Raw genomic sequence first — 19,139 nt, 5'->3', positions numbered from 1 at the left:
GGAACCATTTGCAATTAAATCAAAAGGTAAGTTAAGCATTAATGAGAATGGTAGATATAGAAGGTTACAAACTTTCCTAAACTTTATAGAGACTAAGCTCCTTTGTAAAACATGTTTTTCTTCCTTCATTAGCTGAGAGATCTTTGCTGGCATTGTCAGTTTGCAATGCTGTGCAGCATGTTCCAAAAGATGGGCACTGCTACGAAATGAATGAACAAATCAAACTCAGTTTTGGCAGCAAGGTATTTCCTGGTCCTCACTATGACTAAATGACAACGTGTGACACTGAAAGCTGGCAGCAAAGTAGATTTTAGATATTTACTAGCTGTCTCACTGTAATTTTATCCTGTATCCTATACTGGACTTTGTGCACAGGCATCAAGCACTTGGAGTAGAAAATAATCAAGGTCTAACCATGTGATGCTAGAATTTTTCTGTAGTGGAAGAGGTAGTAGAAAATGACTTCTGGGATTCTCACATGGGGTACAAGTAACCCTAACACTCTTCCAGACAGGACAGATGTGAAGGGTAGGGAGACCATGGATTGACACTTCATTGGGGTAGATCTCTTCACAATGGAAAGGCCTTCTAGATACAGAGACATCATTGTTGATAATGTGATGGAATTGTCTGAACTGCAATCACATTGCTTCTGCCTGGGACTGCCTGGGATCGCTTGGGAGATAAGTACCTTCCCTTTGATATTCGCAAAGTGATAGCTGAGAGCTCTCCTTATAATGTTTCAGCCCACTGAAAGATATTTTCCCCTCAATGAACACCTTAAAAAAAGGTGATGAGCAGATGGACGAAATGATTCTTCAAGATATATCACTCAGGACTGTGTAGTCAAGGATCCTCCAATGAAGCAAAATGTTGTGGGCTGATATAAATTGTCAATCTTCCCCTTTACTACTACTTGCCAGTTTGTTGTGGCTATATAATATTATCAGTCTACTGGAGAATGCTGACAGAAAGAGATAAAAAGTTTCCATGATTTATCCCAATCAGATAAAATAATAGCAGTCTTAAATACAGTCCCCCTTTAATTTCAGACTGTATGGGTACACAGTTATGCTTGACTAATGTGGGCTGTAAAGACTGCAAATAATGCAGTGGCTGAAGCAAGAAATTACGAACACATTATATTCCAGATGCAGTCAACTGAGTACTGACTGACCATTTACAGGTCTCTGGCAATAAATTCTATGTGGTTCAGGAGTCTCAACTACAGAAGTGGCTTAAGATATGTAAAAATGTCCCTTAGGAAGTACAAATATACAATAATTTATTCTATACGTAGGAAGCAATAAGTTATATATTTTATATATGTATAAAATGTTCATCATTACAGAAAAAGTGGCAAGGGTTAAAGGGATGGAAGTTGAAAAGAAATTCACCCTTTCTTTTTGAGAGTAAATGAATAAGGGAATGTTTTGCAAAACCATCCAGTGAACTGATTGAGCTTTCCAACATTACTTTAGGCTCCTGACCACAAAACAAAGTACTTATGCATCTACTTTGTTAGAGGCTGTGAAATGTCGTGTTTACACAGAACTTGTTTAATGATGAAGATCTGGTAAAAGAATTTCACTTCTTCCTGCATGAATATCTATTAACATGAATGCCTTTTCTCAGGCAGCAGTCTTGGCTAAGACTCTGCAGTGACTGGCCAAGCTCTCACAAGTGAGACAAGTTGTGAGTGGCAGATGCCAGGAGCGAAGGCAGCTGTGTGATGTGGGACTGCCGTGGAAGGAGCCGGCTGGCTGCCAAGGCCTCCCAGCAGAGATGTGCTTGAGGTATGTGTGAACCACAGAATTTTGTGCTTCAGTTGCAGGGCTGCTCTGGTCCATTTTGTGCTCACATATGAAATGTGTCTCCAAGTACCCGAGATAAAATTGGAGCGGTGTGAGACCAAGAAGCAAATGTGCATCCGCAGCATCGAGCACCCTTAGTTAACTTGAATGGACTCCGAAGTGAGAGGAACTCATGTCTGCCGTGATAAAAAAGCCAAATGATTGTGGGCTAGACTGATAACTGGCAGAACTGAGGGGCAAGGTGGGCTCTGACCCACACCGTGGCTGCCTTTCTTTTGTGCTGACCTCTCGTATCCATAACCGCAGGAATCCATTAGCTCCCAGGAATGAATAAAAAGGAATCAGTCTGTCAGTGACCATCCCATTCCCGTCTCTGCAGAATCATACAGACACTCAGAATCTGTTCAAGAGTTCAGATGCTAACGACTAATTTGCAAAGATAGAGGAAACTGCTGAGACTGTCAAATAAATAACAATGACACAATAATAGCAATAGATCCTAAAATGTCCTGGCTTTAGCTTATCTCTGGGACTTGCAAACTACTAAGTGGCATACACACCCACACAAACTCCTGAGGGTGAGTAGGAAAACACGTGCTTCGTGCTCACCTAGCCTCCTTTTTGCTATCCACTTTCAGTGCTATCCACTCTGTTCTGACTTCTAACACCTTCAGTGTTTGAGGTTTTAATCTTCAATGTTTCCACACGTTGCTTTTTATTTGGTTAACGGTACCAACAGTAATGGATTAGGTATCTTTTTTTAATAAGTTGCCATGATTGTTTGTGAAATGTAAAATCTGTATGGGATTTCTCTGAATATTTGGTTTTGCTGCTATGAAAGAACAAAGACCGCTGTTTACGTGTTGTCCACTAGTGTTAGTGGAAACAATAAATTAAGTCTTAGTCATAAATCCCGGAAGCCTTATTCTTCCTTTGATTTTATGCTAATGCAGAATTAAGACACCCTCATACCTGTGCAAAAGGCATGAAAGGAATCCTTGTCTGACAGGGTTTGTCTCCTTCCAGAGACATTGTTTCCTAGTTCCTAGTGGGCCAGCTGCTGCAGGTTTGCACAGGGGTGCTTGTACAACTCCCCTGTACTGTACCAATAGATGGCTACCTGCTCCTTGAGCCTCACCATCCAACGGGTCTAAAAGCATTGCATTTATGCTGGCAATAGTAAATCTGCTGTGCAACTGGCCTGTTATTACACTTCATCTGTTGCAATAAGCACACAGCCAGAGATGCTGCAGCTCTTCTTTGTGCTAAATGTAGGGTGAGAGGGTGAGTCGAGGGACAGAAATTGGTTTTAAAGTATTCGCAAAAATTATGAAAAAGGAGCCATATGTTTGGATAAAATTTGAAATATCTTTAATTCAAGCTCACATGACAATGAAGATATTGTAACCCCGCCACCTACATATTTTATACAAAGAGAGCCAACAGAACAATGAAGATAAAAATTGCTGTACATCTCCTTGCTTAATCACTCTTCCCTGCAGCTCTGAACAACAAATTAGACTTTTTAACATTCAAAACAATTCTTTCCTGACAAGTGCTGTCTGAAGGAGTTCCTGCAGAGGAGCTGCCTTTTCCTATGGTTAGGTTCAGGAGCCTTACTGGCTACTTGGGTACAAAGCTGAGGCTCCTTAGTGACTGTAAATCAGTCCCATCTTGTTAATGTCATTAAGGCTATGCTAATTTATGCTTGCTAAAGTACTCGAACCTGCCAACAGGCACCTGGTTAAATAGGCATGTTTAACCTGCTGGAGCTGCTCAGAAACAATTAAAGCAGCAGCCACTCCATTCGAGGTGGAAAGGTTACACAGTTCAAGTCCATCTCTCCCTTCACCATCAGCGGCATTAGGGTCCCCCTGCCAGTAAAGCCTCTGATGGAAACGTGAAGGCAGAGTGCTCCAGATACCAGCAATGTGCAGTAGGAACAATTGAAGAAAGAAGCTGAAGGTTTGCTGAGACCTTGTCCTGCTGCACCATGTGCTGGACGATGTTATGATGCAAACTTCCCCCACTCTTATCCTCACAGTCCTTACTTTTGCCTTCTTGACCTGCCATATCTCCTTGCTCTCTTCAGTTCTTGAGCAAATTTTCATTTTGTTTATCATTACCACGAAAACACCAACCAACCAACCAACCAACCAAAAAAACCCACAACAAACCAACAAAATAAACCCACAAGAAATCCCAAAACAAAGAAACCCCAAAAGCTAACTAACCAACCAACCAACCAACCAACCAACCTCCACAAACCCCACAAAAAAACCCAAACCAATCAAACAACAACAAACCCAAACCAACCAAACAAAAAAACCCCAAAAACCCCACCCCAAAACCACCTGACCTGACATTGTTATTGCTGCTAGCTCTGCTTACATACCTCATACTTTTCCTCTCCTTTGTATTGTCTACTTGGACTGTATACTCTGAGTAGTTTTCAGCTAAGTGCTATACAAATAATGGAGACTAAATCTTGGTTTGTCCTCAGGCATTACCATAATAAGAAAGGCATTTCAATTAAGAGCAGTATTGTAAAAATGTGCCTGTTCTTAATGACAGATTGTCTTTCCTAGGTCCTACCAACACAAACAAAGCAAAGAGAGACCAGAATACTCATTATGAACAATGCTTCAGTGCAATCCTGCTATTTCATTGCTTTCTGCAGTCTACCACCCACTTCTTTTCCATACAAAATGTACCTTTTTAACAGTTAAATAGTCTCATGAAACTAAGCAAAAAAGTATTATTCTAATGTGGCAGGTTGTCCTCTTGCAGAACTGATGACAGAAATTGTAACAGAAGTGTATCAAGCAATTCAATGAATGTTTAAGATAATATATCACATGAAGGAATAGTTAGAAAACAGAACACTGCAAATTTGCAATGTAACTTTGTGGTGGCAAGATGGGTAATTTTTCTGGTTTTTGCTATGTTTTATTTGTTTGGCTTTTCATTCTTGTTAGCACCTACTTTTCTGTCTTTGCATGGGACACTACCTTCATACAGCAATGACAACTTTTTGTTTGGGTTTTATATGGATTGTGAGATGTCAGAGATTATTTTGGTTGCTTTGTGTTCATGCCAGTGGTTGCTACTGTTCTCCTGACTGCAATTTTTTTTGTGGAAAGCCTTAACCCGGGCAATACCATTAAAGAAACACATAAATTTGAAATGCTAGGTTACTCACTCACACGGAAAGGGAATGTAAGGGTGGATGATTTTTGCAATTCAAATTCAAAAATCAAATCAACACTGCTTTCTTTCTTCATTAGATGGAGACATGAGACATCTTACCTAACTGTAAACACACACACTCTAGATGACTACTGCTTTGACCAAATTATGCTACTCCTTTTGTAGTCAATGGAAAGAACTGCCCTGTCTTAACCATTTCCTTTCAGATGAGAGAGATTACACCCCATGAGCGCATGTTTCTCCCTCTTAGCTCTAAAGGCCGTTTAGTCTACAAGCTCAGATGGGGATGTTTGCATTATAGATATTTGCATTTTGTCAACTCAGTCCTTTTCTTTAGTGTCAAGTCTGTAAGGATTGAAGAAAATACATCTTCTGAAAGGCCTCACTCAATTTGTATAAATTACCCCTTCTGTGCATGCCAGGCTTGGACCAGAGCTGAGTCACAGCTTCTGAGTTTGAAGCAAAACTGAAAATTTCTGTGTAATGGGAAGGACAATAAGAGCAGGGTCTGCAGCACAAGAAGGAACAGGGCAAGGTTTCTTAGGAAACTTAGAGTTTTAAGGAAAACTTAGAGGACTTGGCTTAATGGTCTCACCATTTCACTGCTCACAGCTCCCACCCCATGCACTGCCACCCTTCTTGGCTGCAGCAGGCAGCCTGGTCTCCAGCCTTCTGGCACAGAGAATCCATGCTCTGAGCCCTTGGCCTTTCTGACATCTCTGCTGATTGCTGCTTCTGGTGTCTCTGACATGAGCTAGCTTTGACCTGAGAAAGAAAAAGGACCACCTGCTTCCAAACCAGGTGTTCTCAGAGATAAGTCCTCTTTCCTTGTTCATCTGTCCAGCTGCAGTTTTTATTTGCCACTTACTTGAAAGGTTGGGATATGTAACAATTAGTAGAAGATAGTACAAGCAGGCATCTGCCTCCCTTAGGAATGAAGGGAGCAATATATTGTGAAGGAATTTGCTTCCCTTAGAAACTTAATTCTATTTAAAGGCCTCCCTGTCATTTCAATAACTAATCTCAGGAGGAGGGATGTGGCTTGAGGGTTATGGGAATAGTTAACTCCTGACTGCCACTTGCTTCTTATGAAGAGTAAACCCTTCATGATTCTCTCTTCCTCAGTCTCTCTTTCACTCTCTCAAAGATGCCTGAATCTAACATAATAGTTAATTTTAAGTATTATATAATTATTTTTTAGAAGTCATGTTAAGCCTCACAAAACCAATGCAGGAGATAAATTACTACTATTTTGTATGTTTATGACAAAAAAACCACTATGGGAATGTTTGTGGGAATTAAATGATGGTCAAATTCACAGAAGAGTCTCAGAGGGGACAGAAAAGCCCAAAATACTTGTTTCAATAGTTAAGAATTATGTATACCTTTCTAGTCTGTAAATCTTTACATTTTGCAATTATTTTAAAGATTTTTTTATATTCAAAGAAAAGAGATTCCACAAGCAAAAACATAAACATATTTGCTTTCTGAACCAGTCTGAGCAAATCTTTTTCATGAAACCTAGAAGGCCATTATTCATAAAATTGTACTTAGAAAAACTGGAGGCAGATGAGAGAAACACTTTTCCTCCAGGCTCCTTGGAGACCAGTGAAGCTGCTAGTGGCTTACTTTAATGCAGAACTGGAAAAGGGCTCTGCCTACCCACACAGTGTAGCTGTATTTATCTGAAAGTATTCCTATTATTTGCCTTGGATACAATTAATTATTTTGCACCTAAGGTGTTCTGTGGCATACCATTACATCACATTAGCCTTGTGCTTGACATCAGACTGATGCAATGTGATACATTAGGAGTTCTACCAGAGCTGTTTTAATTAGGCAAGGTATTTTATTCACTTAGTGAATATTTGCGTTGAGTTGACTGTACAAGGCCATAAAATACAAGCACCTCAATGCTCCCAACTAAAAGTCAGATGGGGTATCCTACACTCTGCTGATTAATTATATAATACTTAGATCATTTAGCTAATCTGTTGAATGCATATCACACAGTTAATGAAAGACTTCAAAGCTGCAGGCAGACTTAAGAAATGAATCATCACAGTTTTCATTACTCATTGCAGAAATGCAGCATTCATCCTTACTAAGTTTGAACTAGGAGAGGTGCAAATGGCAGGGTTACCCTGCCAAACTCTGCTTACTCTTTATTTTATCTCTCTTTGAGGTGTCACACACAGCAGGGTGAATAGAAACTCTGGCTGCTTTTCAGAAGGGCAGAGACTGATCCCTGAGGCATTGATGAGGAAGGGGATTCACCAGTATTGCTCCATTCTCTAGAGTGCTGCAGCACCAATGAGCCAGGCTCTCCTCTTGCATTGCTGACCTGGGGGAAGTTTTAAGGCAGCAAAAGAAAATAGTAATGCTTGCCCAAGCAGAAAATTTCTGGGAAGAGATAGAACCTGTGCACACCTATGGGGGTTTGTTTTTTTCTTTTTTTTCTTACCACATGGACGTACAATAATTAGCAAACAGACTAAAAAGTCAAGACATTGTCATCATCATCACCTAATGTCTTGAGTAGTTCATTCCATTTTCAGAGTATGTTTTTTTTTTTCAGCCTATTAGCAGCAATTAAAGGTATCAGTTTATCAGTTAACTTCTGAAATGGCCATGAGTTTTTTCCATAACTCTGAGAGCTGGAGTTAGTTTACTCGGTTTCTCTGGGATGGTGGAGGAGAAAAGGCTGTTTTTGTTTTTTTATTTTAAGGAAAAGATCTGGGACCATGGAATGGAAGCATCATTGAACAGCAGCTCATTGATGTTTTATGATCTGGCTCATTAGGTCTGGAAGCCTTAAGAGTGCAGCAAAGATACTTTGTGAGGGCTTGGGTGAAATGAAAATTAAAAGTGGTAAGAAAGAAAGGCATATGGGTTGAGAGGGCAAAAAAGAAATCTAGTTATTATGATTTAGCTGATCAGGCAACTCCTCACTCACAGATTGCCTGTGGAAAGAAATTATGTGAATGGTGTGACGTACTATCGCAAAGAAACCAAAAATAGTAGAAACTCTCCTCTAGGGTACATCCAGGAAGCTGCAGAGCGACAATCATCCCCACATCTCTCACATCACTGTTCTGCACCGTTATCAGTGCTCAGTAGCACTGGGGGGTCACCCTGCCCCGCTCTCCCTTTGTGGGAGGACCTGTGCATTCTCTCCTTATCTGAGTCACCCGAAGGAAGCTGGAATAGCTAACAATCACCTACTCTTGTTTTTAAAATTGCCTCTGGCTGAAGGAGATTGAGCAGTATGTGAGCTATCCCTCTGTCCTCTAACCCTCCAACGGGGGAGTGGAAACAAGCCTCTGAGGTGGGAGTGTCCTATCCACTCCAGACATTTTCTGAGTTAATGTCCCTTGGGGTATGGGGGATATAGAGCAAAATGCAGCATACATCTCCTCCCCCCGTTTAAAAAAATTCATGTATGTGGTCAGAACCTGAGTTTTTTATCTCATCTGAAAGATAACACCTCCAGGAGAGCATCTTAGGAGAGCAATCTAGTACTGAGTCAGAGGGAAAAGAGTGAGTCACTGCAGCGTTTAGATTTTTCTTGGAAGTTTCTCACTAAAGCATTGCCCCAGTCTGACACTGTTTAGTAGATGACATCAGAGAGACTGGAGTTTATCTTAAATTCAAAATGGATAAAGGGGCTACGATCCCAGGAAAGTGTTTTAAAAAAAGTGATTAAATTTTTGTGGGGCAGTTAAAAAGTACTTAATTGAGGGTATATTCATCATACACTTACTGTAAAACCAGAGTAAACAGCAAAAAAAAAAAAATCAGAAGGGAAGACCAATCAGAAATCTTAGGCTGCTAAGTAGGATAGATACAGCATGTGTCACATTACAGACTGTTCCTTCCTTTAGCAATGGCACACAAAGTGAACTCATTATAATTGAATCGTATTTGGCTAGGAAGAGTGCCGGTCTTTTTATTATTTTTTTTATAATCCTACTTTGCAGCTACCTGTTTTTTGCAGTAAAGCTGCTTGCAACCCTGTGAAGGATCCCCTCAACAACAGCAAGACATCAATGGCAGTGCCAGGTTGTCATTGTGGGGTGGTGCTCTGGTGATTACCAGTGAATTGACAATGATTAGTGACTCACTGTTGCTCATTCTTAATCCAGCCCACTCCACCACTGCTTGTACTGCCTTGTGGGAAGCAAATCTAAGCACACAGAGAGGAAGAAGCCTCAGCGTTTTTTTGCTGGTAGCCTTCTAGAAACCTCCTTTGCACTGTAACTGCTTGTCTGCTACCCATGGAGTTTGCCATCCAGCCAAAGATTTTCTTCCAGCCCTACGGGGACTTCAGAGGGTAGACATTATACATTAATGCCAAATGGTAAAAAAGATAAGAAATATTCAAGCCAGTGAAGCATGAGATGCACGTGTATGTGTTGTGAAGATACCACATGTTGAGAATTAAAAATGTGCTGACAAGAATCACTGCTGTCAGTCTCCTGAGGAATCTCCCTGTGCTGAAGAGAGCTCCTGTGGACCATGGTGCTACCTACCTCAGTATTCTTAAGAAGGGACCCAAACACAGAAAGGTTTATATAGGCTTTTTTTCTCTTACTTCAGGCTTGAAGCCACATGACATGCAGACAATTTTAGGTGAGCAGAAGCACTGTTTGCTCTGCCTTGCCCTTGGTATACTACTTCTAGTAAAAGTCAGGTGAAGTTGGAGTGGTGTGGCTGCTCATGTGCCTTGACTCATCCCAGTCAGATATGTCAGGCCAAACATCCCCTCACCAGGTATCACAATTGTATGACATCAAGAAAAGAGAGTAGAAGGGCAGATCAGAATCTGAGGGACTTCAGCTTCAGAAGGGCTTTTAACAACTGAGCTGGCAAAGCTGGAAATGAACCTTCCAGTTAAAGTATCTGATACTCACTGTGTCTGTGTCAGTTCCCTTAAAATGCTATAAAATCTGTCCCTTTCCTACTATTGCCTTCTGCCTCTGTTGCCAACATATTTCCTCCATGAAGCTGTCCAATAAAACCTGAGCTTCCTTTATGATTAAGCGCTCAAGCTGCAAGCAAATAGAGGCCCAATGTATTTTCAACAGGCAATTCTTTAAAAGATGGAGAGATGAAATAGCTCCCTATACAAATGCCTGTCCCTCATATTTAAAGCAATATTTCTCATAAACCATACTGAAGGCAAAAATATGCTCAACAGTTATATGTTCAACAGCATTGTTTCTGGAAAGGAAAAAACATTTCTGATACTTGAATGAATTTATAAAACAAGGCAAAGTCGTTTATGATCACTTTGAGTAAAAAGGGGTATGTCTGCTACAGGGTCTCTAGTCTTTGACTTTGCTTTTCATGCCAAACGTATTTTGTCACATTTGCTTTCATTGATTTGAGCTGTTTCCTGGCAAATTGAGCAAGTTCTGCTTACTGCAGCTATGCATCTTAAACAAACATGGATTTGTTTATATGCACAGTTCTGACGGATGGAGCGAAAGCTGGCATTTCAAGGCACATTTCAAGAGTTTGCATCCATGGTTCTTGGCAAACTGGTACATCCTGAAAAAGAAATTGGTTCTGCCTCAATGGTATGGAAGACCTCAGCTATATTAAATGGGCAGCCACAGGTAAAGTGGCATCCACACAGCTGCCTGCCAGACACGCTAGGCAGGTTTCCAGGCACAGAATCATAGAATGGTTTGGGTTGTAAGGGACCTTTAAAGATCACCAAGTTCCAACCCCTCTTCCATGAGCAGGAATGCTGTCCACAAGCCCAGACTGCTCAAAGACCCATTCAATCTGGTTTGAGCACTTCCAGGGATGAGGCATCCACAGTTTCTCTGTGCAACATGTTCCAGTGCCTTACCACCCTCACAGTCGACAATTTCTTCCTAATATCTAATCTAAACCTGTTCCCTTTCAGTGTAAAGCCATTTTCCTTTTTCTTGTTACTACATGCTCTTGTCAAATGTCCTTCTCTAGACTTCAGGTTCTGTAATGCTGCTATGAGGTTATCTTGGAGCCTTTTCCTCTCCAGACCGAACAATCCCTGTTCCAGGGTTTGGAACTCCCAACTCTCTCAACCTGTTTTCATAGGAGAGGTTCTCCAGCCCTATGCTTATCTTCATGGCCCTCCTCTGGACTTGCTCCAACAGGTTGGCCTTGTTCTTATGTTGGAGGGTAGTAGAAGTAGAACGGGAAAAACACTTCCTTCAACCTCCTGGTCACACTTCTTTTACTTCCTAGAAGTAGAACGGGAAAAACACTTCCTTCAACCTCCTGGTCACACTTCTTTTACTTCCAGGCCAGGACACAGTTGGCTTTCTGGGCTAAAAGTGCACATTGACAGGACACACTGAGATTCTCACTGATGCACCCACATCCACAAGTTCTTCTCTTCAGGGCTGCTCTCAACCCATTCTCTGCCCAGCCTGTATTTGTGCTTGGGATTGCCCCAGTCCACATGCAGGAGCTTGCACTTGACCTTGTTGAATTTTGTAGGTATGCATCTACTAAATAGGCCAGCATGTCTGCTTCTGCTCAGTGATGCCAGAGGCTGGTCAGCAGCCGCAGACTAGACTGACCAGCAGTGGCACAGAGTGTTGGAGTGGGAGGGAGACCTTGGCTTTGTGCTGCATAAATGGAACAGTGCAGATTCCGCTGCAAAACTTGTGTGGTGTGTGAAGTAAGGTGTCATGGCTTACCATCACTGCCTCTCTGGTGCTTCATTAGCAGCCACAGTGGCTCAGAAACCTTGGGTCCCTGCTTTAGACATAACTCCAGGCAGCATCAACAAGTGTCCCAAGGACACGTGCTGTGCCTCACGCTTGTTGGAGCAGGCTCTCCCCCTGCTGCAGTTGAAACCAAGGGACTAAACGCCCATGGAAACTAATGGGAACATGGGCAAGCCCACTTCCCATATGGTGCCTGTCAACCACGTGCTTAGGAAACATCTGATATATTTTTATTCGGATCATGTGTTTGGTATGATTGAGATTTGTTAAGTCCTGAGACTGTAGACCTTAAGTAATTCCTAAGTTTTGTATAAATATCCATCTTTGTTCTTTTGTGAGAGAATCACATGCCAGCATGAGAACTCATATGATTTTGGGTGCAACTTAGAGAAGCCATCTGATTTAAGGTACACTTAAAAGTGCTCCACAGCAAACTCTGCGACTCCTCTTAGGGCAGTATTTCTTTACACAAACCGGAAGTGGAATTAGCTTTGATTTTTCAATGAATAATTGAGAAATATTGAGGCTGAATCTTATAATTTTTTACATTTCTGTGGGTTTTATATAGCTCTAGAATATCTACCACCATGGCAACTTAGTAACTGTGAAGCTATAATGCTTTTGATCACTTTTGGTGTAAAATGAATTGTATTGTTTATAATGTTTATTTATTTGTAATGTTTGAAATATAAAAAGGAAAATTTTCATAAAAAATTTTAGTTAGGAGCAAAACCTTTACAGTTAAAATATTTCCTGCAATAAAGCTGCTTTAACATAAAATCATTGGAATGATACTAGATCCTGGTATTTCTTCTCCACTGATTAATATCTTGTTAGGTGGATCATTTCAATTTAAATCAGTCCCTGAACTTCGGGTAGATAACCAAAATGTTAATATGACATTATAGTGGACAGGATTTATCTGTTATGAAACACACTTACTGTTTTATGTCACCTTGACTTTGAGAAAATGTATCACATTATAACTGAAATTGTTCAGAGTACAGTGGAGCATAAAAGAAAAATGATTCTGAACGAGGCACAGGCACAAGTTGACTTTCATGCTTCCTAAGGACAGAAGCACAAGGAAAGTGTGTAACATCATCTTTGTTGGTTTGCTTTTACCTTTTGGAGCTGTCTGGAAGTCCCCCAGCACTCACGGATTGCACTTGAGTGGATTAGATGTAAATAGTACAAGGCTTAAGAAAGATGCAAAAAACAAAGATACCTTTCCAAAACTTATTTATCTTACAGTAAATTTCTGACAGTGTGACCAAAGCAGAGACCATCTTATGTTTTCTTCTCTTAACAGTAACACTCAGGATTTTTTTTCCCATTTTAATGTTTCATAATTATCATACTACATTTATCAATCCTACTTTGCAAGTGGGTTTGTGAGCAATAAATGGCTGGTAGAGAGAAGGAACAGAACTGCACAGCAGCTATGATATTTATAGGAAGCCAGAGTGAATTTCATATAATCTATTCTATTCAAGATAAAAATTAATATCTAACTGAAACAGCTAAGAACCTATCTTGAGTGGACAAAAATCTTCATTTACTTCCACTGCACCCACAGTGACTTCCCACTCTGCTGCCTAAAGCTCATTCTTCACAGTTAATAATAAACATCCTTGACTAAATGATGACTGCAGTTCCTCTGCTAGAATCACAAGCGATCACTTATGTTCCAGTCAGTGATATTCTTTCAGAGTGCACCCTGCATTACCAGACCCTCTGCTTGATCATTGGCTTCAGCCACCATCAAACTCACTTAAAGATGCAAACATTTTCCAGGTAGTTGTGGAAAACCTGATAAACCTGAGTGTTATCTTTGTTCTTCAGTTAGTCACTGCCTATTTACCATAAGGAAAAAAGGGACTTTGACCTCTGGAGTAGAATTTCAGGGACGATCTCATCCAGAACATCTGAAAAATGTGTCACCTCAAGTCACTAACCGATTTAACCTTTACTGTGTTTCATATTTAACAGGGAAAACAATTCCCTCAATCTGTATCCTAAGGGTACAGGAGAGATACCGATATCATTTACAGTGTGTTCTGGTAGATAAGGTTTCATTTTCATCTTTGACATTTGAAGATGCTAAGTCCAACGACATGACACTGTATAAAAATGACTATCCTTTCTAATTTGGTAATGCAAAAGGTGAATGGTGATTAACTTCTCAAAGTAGTTCATTCATCTACCATTAGTAGAAAATATTGGCTTGACTTCTTAATAAATAGGTGGTTAAGTCCTGAAGCATTAACCAAAATAGTTGTGAGAATCTGAGAAAATCTAGAGGTTATTTGAATGACTTGTGCATTTCTTCTCCCCCGCCCCCCCAAAATGGATTGGAGAAACTCTTCATGTGTGGTATGTTAGCTCTCCAGCAGTGTAAAATGCCTGTAAATCCTGACATATCATTTGAAGCATTACTCAAACCTATGGTTGCAAGGGATCCATTTTAAAAGTTAATGTTAATCAAGGCTTGGTTATGAGTGAGTGAAAAACATGCCTGATTTACAACCCTGTATATCTCCTTAATCTAGACAACTTGTGTCCTGAGTCCATGTCACTGAGTAGGTTATCTCCTTCCTTGATTATTCTCCACTCTCTTGTAATCTAAGAAATAGTTTACCATAGAGATGATAAACTTCCCATGATAAATGCAATAGGAAAATGTTTAAGTTCCAAATCTATTTGTCTTCCTGGTGATGCCAGGCACACACCAGCCATGTCATATGATACAGTGTCGTGCCATGCAGCAGAATGGGAGTTGCACACAACAGCCTTGGGCTGGTCATGAAGGCCTTGAGCAGAGCTCTGTGAGGCTGTGCCTATCTTTCTACATAAGCCTACACATCAGAAATACTGGATGTTATGTTTCTGTCTCAAGTAATTAATTAATGAAGGCAGAAATAATTAATGATGAATGTAACAGAAGTACAGTGTAGGTACTGAGGTTAACAAGTTTATCTTATTTCTCACTGTTCGTTATCTGTATATCTCTTTTATTAACTGGATAAACTGCCTAATCAAGAATTAAATAAGTATAATCGAAAGCCTATGAGTCCTGCAATATTCCAATTACATTTTTGGCAATGTGAAAGATGTGTGGTAAGTCACCAATTTGATTGCTGAAGCAAGAGAGTTGCAGGTAGCACCAAAAGATCCATTCCCCAGGAATAATTTTATCTTCAGGACTCCTTATTATTAAGCAGGAATACTGTCTATAGAACAGAAAAATAATTATGTTTTTCTAGTTCAGTCTGGATGCTGATGTTATTCTTGTCATAGTGAATGGAAAAAAAATCCATTTTGTAGGCAGACTTCAGCATGGCTTCAGTTTCTGTTCAAGTGTCGGTAGAAGGTGCTTAAGATATCTCAGGAAAAAATTAGGTTCAGGTTCAGAACCTGGAGGAAAAGAAATAATTCTTCCACTTTAAAAAAAAAATAAAGAAAATAAAATCTTTCCTGTTATTAAAAACAAATTTCCCAAGAGCATCTGGACTTTCCAAATGTTTAGCATGTGGATGACTCACCAGCTTTATGCTAAGATATTATGCTGTTATTTCAAAACCGAAATACCAGCTTTGACATTTTTACATGTTGTAAAGAGATCCATAGTCTTTCTCATTATATATTATTTCATCCTTTAAAAATCTAGAACGCACCTTGGATTAAGTGTGATGCTGATTTTGAGTCTCTTATAAAATGATTTTTCTCTGACAAACAATTTATTAGAGGAATTGTACTTTTAAAATATTTTATTTTTCTTGCTTGGCCAGACTCTCATTTCAGCTGAATTTTACTTTTTGCAGAAACTGAAATTAAAGAAGTTTTCTATTGAGCTCAAGACTTAGAATGAACCAAAGGCTTTCCTGAGCAGGGCCAATTAAGATGGTCTTTCTAGAGCTTCTCTGCACATTGGGCCCTGCTAGAAGGCAATTCAAAAATGTATCTTTTCCACCACTGGCCAACAAGTCTTAACTGCCCAGAAACATATTTTTTAGAGAGGGTGGAGGGAAGGAAAGATTTAAAATATCTTTGTATGTTTTTATGTATATATGTATATGTGTACATTTTGTAATTTCTGAGACCTTTCACCAATATGAGTGGTTTATAGGAGATCTGGGGCTTCGATTTCTGGTGCCTGTACATGGAGCTAAGTAAAATGCCCTCCTCAAAGTATTTACATCTGTAAGACTTCATTTTGGCTTCTGTGACTATATTTAATTTTTGTGCATAAGGAATTGTATGTGCTTAAGGAATATATACTGAACCCCTCAGTTTGGTCATTCAAATTATGACTTGGAGTAAAATCAGCTAGGAGTCTTGTTGAATGGCTAGTACTTGGAAGATGAAAGTAACCTAAGCCAAAGAAGGGAAAGTGCATTGCTGAGACATTGTATCTATTGCTTGTGATTTTTGTTAAAATGAAACATGGAGTTTCACACAAAACAAATGAAGAACTTAGTCCTCACAGGATTTCCATATCTTCAGATAAGAGTGATCTTTTGGCTAGTGTAATAGAAAGAGAAAGGCTGACCTATCTTCTGCAACAGCATCTGGGGATCTTTAAGTTAACTCAGACTCACAACAAGATAATCTCAGGATGAAGAAGAAAATGGGTATACCAAGCTTCTCTATCTCCCCAATTTAGTGCTCAGGTTGTGCTACAAAATGTGTGCTTATTTACAAAATTCAGAGAATGACTTTCAATGTATGGAGACCTACATCACAAATACAGGAATTCAGGTCTCTGTGTACATAAATAAGAAACTCTGAAATTGCTCTGAATTATTTTTCATTATAAATTTGAGTCTTTCTTTAGCCACATAGGCTTGTTAATTTTACATTTCGCAGGGTTATCTCCAAATAGAAGGAAGGCTACTTTTTACTGTAACTGTATTTGTATCTAATACAGATATCAAATAATTTCTATTTCTTTTATTAAGAGCCATGATTATAGCAGCATAATTAAAGATCCAAGAATACAGAGTTTGTCTAGCAACTGAGAAATTATATGTTTTGTCCTGTTCCCAGAAGACCTTGTTCTCAACATAGGCAACTGAAATATAGGTGTCTACAGGTCTGAATAAAAGAGGTATAGGCAGGAGAAAAGACCAAAGTCCTCTCAAAAGGCTGCACCATTTATTGGCAGTGTCCCATCAAAGCAAATTCGAACTATTCAACTACACTTTAATGTGATGACTGGTCTAGACATGCAGATATAATAGTTGTAACTTTATAATCTTCCTGTCTGTGGTCATTGCAATTTTTCTGTAGCTCTGTAAATGTTGTTATTTAAGCCCAGCTGGCAACTAATCTGCAAACAGCCACTCAGTTGCTGTGCTCCCCAGTAGGATGAGGGAGAGAACTGTAAGGGCAAAAGTGAGAAAAGTTGTGGTTTGAGATAAAGGTGGTTTAATGGGACAGAACAGGAAGAAGATAATAATATTGATAAACTTAATAATAATAGTAATGTACAAAAGTAGTGATGCACAATGCAATTGCTCAGCACCTACTGAGCTGCCAGTTCCCAAGCAGCAGTGGCCCTCAGCCAGCTTTCCCCCCAGTTTATATGGTGAGCATGATGCCAAATGCTATGGAAGATCCCTCTGGCCAGTTTGGGTCACCTGTCCTGGCTGTGTCCCCTCCCAGCTTCTTGTGCCCCTCCAGCCTTCTCACTGGCAGGGCAGGAGAAGCTGAGAAGTTCTTGACTTAGTCTAAACACTGCTTGGCAACAACTAAAAACATCGGTGTGTTATCAACATTATTCTCATACTAAATCCAAATCACCACACTATACGAGCTTTATCTCTATTCCAAACAAAACCCTGGCAGTAAATAATATGATTGAATAAGAGAGGGACAACTGTTCCTTTGCTGGGGAACAGACTGCCTTTCTTGAGCCCTGAAAATCCCTTTGCCTTCCCTGCTTCTATCCCTGCTATCCATTGCATCCCATTAGGTATACAGTTCCCTCTCAATAGCTAATGAGACTTAAATAAACATACTGAGAGACAAACATGGCCTCTGGAGTTTAATAAATGATGCTGATTCTGGTTTCAATTACACTGGTGTAAATCTGGAACATCACCACTGCTTACAGTTGAATTAGTCTAGATTTATATCACAGCTGAATTTAGTCCATAGATTTCATTTTTTTAACTCACTGGAATTTTATCATTGTGATTTAAATCTTTTTAAATGGCAAACATAGAGATAATTTAATAGATGAGGTTGTGTATCTATTTTTTTCCATATCTCCTTGCATACTGGAGCTCTAGGTTTTTTTTTAAAATGTTTTTAAGCTTTACTCTTCCAACAATCAAAGAATTGATTACATTGTACTGACAACTGATAGCATTGCATATTTTAATTAGAATATATTTTTTTTCTTAGCCTTTTGATTCTGCCCTTGAATTTTTGTACTTTTGGCTATAAGTAATGTACAGCCAAAGTTTTTAAGCACAATTTGACATCCTGTTCAGGATTAAAACAAAGTGATTTGATGGATGAGAGAAGGATAATGCATCTTATACTAGTCTGAGGAACAAAGTACTGTTTTGTTCTAAAATGCAAGTAGTGCCATCTATACTATGATCACATCACCAGTCTTATAATGAATAATTTGTTCAGAATCTGCCAAAAATCAAAGGTGAGTCAATGGAAAAAAAGTTGAGATGGGAGATGCAGCCAGTGAGCTAACAGGCAACATAGACCTTTGCAGCAATTTTTTACCACAGACTTCCCTTTAGGTATAAATGCTGGTAAGTGACATGCTGACTCAATCTCTACAGAAATTGAGTAGCCCTCTTCTAAGTTCTTCTTAGCTCAGACAGAGTATGAGCACCCATAATTATATAAATTATAAAGAGGAAAATTTTTATGCATTTTAATTCTAAGATGGAGATGCCAAACATTCATGAAATGTCATGATTTTAATCTTGTTTGAAGATGATTCAGCTCAGTAACGTTAGAATTTGGTGAAAAAGGGGAATATAAATAGATGTAGTAAAGGTATTGCTGAGCAGGAATCTTGGATTGTAGGAATTTTGAGAACATAAAGTATGAAGGCAATCTAAACTGACTGGGTTAAATGTGATCACCCATCTTGATGAAGCCATGATCTTCAGTAATGCTCAGGACAGGAATCCATAGATCTCATAATAGTTACCCATATCTTCTTGTTATAATAAGAAAATGTGTGTAGGAAGGGGGAGGGGGAAGAAGATATAAAAACCTGTGCAACAGAAGCCATTTAAAAGGCAAGATTTGCCAACTATTGTTACCATAGTTACCTTGCATTATAATTATAGGAGAAAGATCTGTGGTGGACTTATTTAACTATGTGTGGGATGTATTGGTGATTGGATGA

Source organism: Pseudopodoces humilis, chromosome 5 (genome assembly GCF_049639895.1).
Source record: "Pseudopodoces humilis isolate 2021_Gansu_Grassland_sample_001 chromosome 5, ASM4963989v1, whole genome shotgun sequence".
NCBI lineage: Eukaryota > Metazoa > Chordata > Aves > Passeriformes > Paridae > Pseudopodoces > Pseudopodoces humilis.
This window is presented reverse-complemented; position numbering follows the sequence as displayed.